Source organism: Humulus lupulus, chromosome 3, assembly GCF_963169125.1.
Source record: "Humulus lupulus chromosome 3, drHumLupu1.1, whole genome shotgun sequence".
NCBI classification, from domain to species: Eukaryota; Viridiplantae; Streptophyta; class Magnoliopsida; order Rosales; family Cannabaceae; genus Humulus; species Humulus lupulus.
The window spans coordinates 207652984-207657404 of NC_084795.1; the positions used below are offsets into that span (position 1 = coordinate 207652984).

At 39.0% G+C, this 4421-nt stretch overlaps 1 non-coding gene across 1 annotated transcript; it reads right to left on the bottom strand.

The window, feature by feature from the left end:
• Positions 1-3109: 3109 nt before the first annotated feature.
• LOC133827987 (small nucleolar RNA R71) lies at positions 3110-3216 on the bottom strand. The gene has a single exon (XR_009890633.1). It is a non-coding gene; the product is annotated as a small nucleolar RNA R71 (small nucleolar RNA).
• Between the last annotated feature and the right edge of the window lie 1205 nt (positions 3217-4421).

The window sequence follows — 4421 nt, forward strand, 5'->3', positions numbered from 1 at the left end:
CCAGAAGAGAGAGTATTTTCTAGGGGCTACAGCCTAAGATGGCCCAGGATGTTCGTATTACTACTGTGTCAGGGGTGACTACCTATGCACAGGCTGTGGAGAAGGCGCTTACAACTGAGAGTGCAAAGAACAAGATCTGGCGCGAGAATGCGACCAATTAGGATTCTAGGAGGTCTGGACCTCCATTTGCAGGCTTTGGTAGGGGCAGAGGCCCTAGTGACCAAAAGAGAAAGACTCCAGATACAGTTTCAGCTTCAGGGCTAGACAGGAGGCCACAGTGCATACAGATAGGCCGTCAGGGTGGCAGTGAGACCTGGAAAGCATTCCCAGAATGTACTCGGTATTGGAGACGCCATATAGGGGAATGTCGGGCGAAGGCCTGCTTCTTCTACAGGAGTGTAGGACACCTGAAGAAGGACTGCTCAAAAGCCAAAAAGGAAGAGCCCAAGAAGGTGGACAACCTGAAGCCAGCTCGAGTTTTCACCTTGACCCAGGCAGAGGCCAAGGCTAGTCCCTCGATGGTTATAAGTCAGTTTTCTAGTGCTAGGACCCTTTATACTGTGTTGATTGACCCTTGTGCTACACACTCTTTTGTTTCTAGTAGGGTTATAGATGGATTGTGCAGACCGTGTGACTTTTATTATGTGGGGTTTGGTACTATGCTACCTACTGGGGAGGTAGTGGTTTTCTAGAAGATGGGTTAGATTACTAGAAGTAACAGTGGATTGTAGGGAGTTGTCAGTTGACTTGGTAGAGTTGGTTATGACAGATTTTGATATAATTCTAGGTATGGGCTGGCTAGAGAAGTATGGGGCAACGATAGATTGCAAGAAGAAGATGGTAACCTTTGAGTCTGAGGGTGAGGACGCCTTTGTATACGTTGGCACTGTGCATGGACCCCGTATACCTATGATATCTATACTTAGAGCTATAGACCTATTGTACGGGGGATGCATAGGATTCTTAGCTAGTGTGAAGGATACCACTCAGGTCGTGCCAGTGGGACCAGTACAAACTAGATTAGTCTGTGAGTTTCAGGATGTATTTCCAAAGGATCTGCCAGGGTTACCTCTGTTGAGTCTAGTTTTGTGTTGTGTTTAGGTTGTGTTTTAGGTAGCTTTTATTAATCTTTTTAGTTCTTTAGTGCAGTATTATGCTTTGTTTTTGCATGTTTTCAAGTTTTAGCTTACAAAGAAAGGAAAAGAACAATTGGAGCAAATTGGCAGAAAAAATGATGAAAAATTGGCTTTTTGGTGTTGATTCCACGAAAAGATGAATCCTCAAGCAATTTTATGGCTTCGATGAATTTTCAGGACCAAAAGCACAAAAATTGAAGAAATTGTTAAGGGTCACGGTGCTATGATGCTGAGTCATGGCCCGGTCTAAGGCAGAAAGCATGTTTTTTAGAAAATTGACACGGGTCGTAGCGCAAGAACAGAGGGCCGCAACGCGCCTAACTTTGTCTACCTAGAAAATTTACACGGGCTGCAGCACTGTAGAGGTTGGTCCGCAGCACGCTTAACATCCACACGAAGCCTAAATTGACACGAACTGTGACACTTGAAATGTTGGGCCACGACCCCCATTGCTTCAGAAGAAAAAAATTTAGGTTTTAAACCTAATTTCAAAAGGGGAGAAGTAGACTTTTGGGGAGGACGATTTTGGGAGCAAGGAATACATCATGGAGCATCTCCATTCACTCTCTAGAGTTCTTTTTTTATTACCTTAGAATTCTATGTTATTTTTCATTGTTTTTTATGTTTAGAATGATGATTATGAACTAAATTTTGTTTCTAGGGCTTTTAATGTAATCACTTGGATCTTTGTTATTTTCTATGAGGATTTCATGATTCTTTCTTCACTTTTATTCTAAATTATTTGATCTGTTCTTATTACTTTTGAATGCTTGATCACCATTTGCATGATTTATGATTTTGATTCGAAATCTGAAAAGTGAGAATTAATTATGCTATGATTGAATAATCACAATTTTCATATTGGATGAAAATACCTATATGAATTGTGTAGTTTTAGGATTATTGGGTTCAATGCCTTTTATGTGTTGGAATTTATCACAGGAATGTAGAAAATTCACATGTAAATTGAGTTCTTTGTTTCTTGAAAAAGAGTAAGAATCATTCTTGTTAATCCGCTATTAGTTTAGGAAGAAGAACTGTGGTGTCTGATTAGTAAAATAATAAAGTGAATAGTTGATGAAATTAAAATCCCTAGTTCTTTATTTTTGATGTTTTTACAATTATTTGCTTTCTTTCATAGTGTTATTTTATGTTTATTGCTTTTGTTATTTTAATATTTTTTAAACCAATTTATTGTTGACCAAATAGAAATAGAAAATTAATTTGTTGGTAATTAGTAAATCAATCTCTGTGGGAACGATCTTTATTTACCATTGTATTACTTGTGTCGATTATGTACACTTGCATATAAATTTTAGTAAACAAGTTTTTGGCACCGTTGCCGGGGATTGATTTTTATTAATATCAATACAATTAATTTTTATTATAATTTGGTTTTTCTATGTTAATTGTCTCTAACTGTTGAGTTTGAGAATCTTCATTTCAGGTGCCAATTGGTATATGTGACTTCAAGTGACTGAAAATCTTTTGCCCATTAATACTGAAATTGAGAGGACTTGCAGACAGAACAGAAAACAGAATCGGTTAGCAGAGATGGCCCAACATTAGGGCAATGGGTTGGATGGGGACGCTGTTGTGACCACAGTTCGCACACTCAGAGAATATGTACTCCCCGTTGTTATTGAGTACAATCATGCATCCAATCGCCGGTAGTTGCAGCCAGTAATTTTGAAATTAAGCCAACGATTCTGCAAACGGTCTAGTCCATTGTCCAGTTTGGTGGACTCCCTATTGAGGATCCCAATACACACATAGCCAATTTCCTGGAGCTGTGTGGAACTTTTAAATATAATGGGGTCACCGGTGATGCTATTAGACTGAGATTGTTCTCGTTCTCACTGTGGGATAGAGCTAAAAGTTGGTTGAACTTACTTCAAGCCAACTCAATCACTACATGGGAGGCGTTAGATCTAAAATTTCTTGCTAAATTTTTCCCTCCATCCAAGGCTGTAAAGTTAAGAGGTAAAATTAATAACTTCTCTCAATTTGATGGAGAGTCTCTTTATGATGCATGGGAGAGGTTTAAGGAGCTTTTGAGGAGGTGTCCTCATCATGGGTTTGAAAAATGGATGCTAGTCCATAATTTTTACAACAGTTTGTGTGTGATAACTCGTACCATTATTGACGTTGCAACAGGTGGTTTTTTCATGAGCAAGAGTGCTACTGAGGCTTATGAATTCCTTGAAGAAATGGCCATGAATAACTATCAGTGGCCTAGTCAACGGGATAGAACTAAGAAGGTAGATGGTATGCATGAGCTGGATTCTATTACTGCTCTCAATGCTCAAATTGCATCATTGACCAAGCAACTGAGACAAAATTCTATGGCCACTCAAGTCATGCAAATCCAAGCATTATGTCATAATTGTGGTGGTCCTCACCCGTTTGAGCAGTGCATGGTAGTTGAGATGAACAACTCCATTCCCATGGAACAGGTAAATATGATTGGAAATTTCAATAGGCAAGCTAATAATCCATCCTCCAACCCGTTCAATCAAGGGTGGAGAAATCAGCCTAATTTTGCATGGAGAAATAATCAGGGTCCTCAACAAATTTAGCATCATATGCTTCAAGCTCCACCTTAGGCACCGTTACAACCACTGGTACTACCTGTTGCTCAAGAGAAGACAAATGGGTTACAAGCTGCATTGTTAACTCTAACCAACTCTTAATCTCAATTTATGACAAAAACTCACTCATGCATCAAGAATCTTGAAATGCAAGTTGGTCAGTTGGCAAATATGTTACAAAGTAGGCCTCAAGGAAATTTTCCAACTAATACAGAGGTGAATCCTAAAGAGCAGTGCAATGCAATCTCTTTAAGAAGTGAGAAGAAGTTAGAAGAGCTAGTCAAGAATTCTATACCTGCATCAAAAGTTGATGTTGAGAATGAGGGTAAGGTAGAAGAAGAGGTTATTGAAGACCTTGAGAAGAAGCAGTCACCAGTGAGTTATGAGCACCACATCAAGATTCCATATCCTCAGCGACTTCAAAATAAGACACTTGACAAGCAATTTTCAAAGTTTCTAGACATTTTTCGAAAACATCACATTAACATCCCTTTTGCCGAGGCACTTGAACAAATGCCAAGCTATGTGAAGTTTATGAAGGAAATCTTGTAAAAGAAAAAGAAGTTGGAGGATTATGAGACAGTGGCGTTTATTGAGGAGTGCAGTGCTATTTTGCAGAAGAAACTACCTCCCAAGCTTAAAGATTCAGGTAGTTTTGCGATTCCTTGTTCAATATGAGATATTATTATGAACA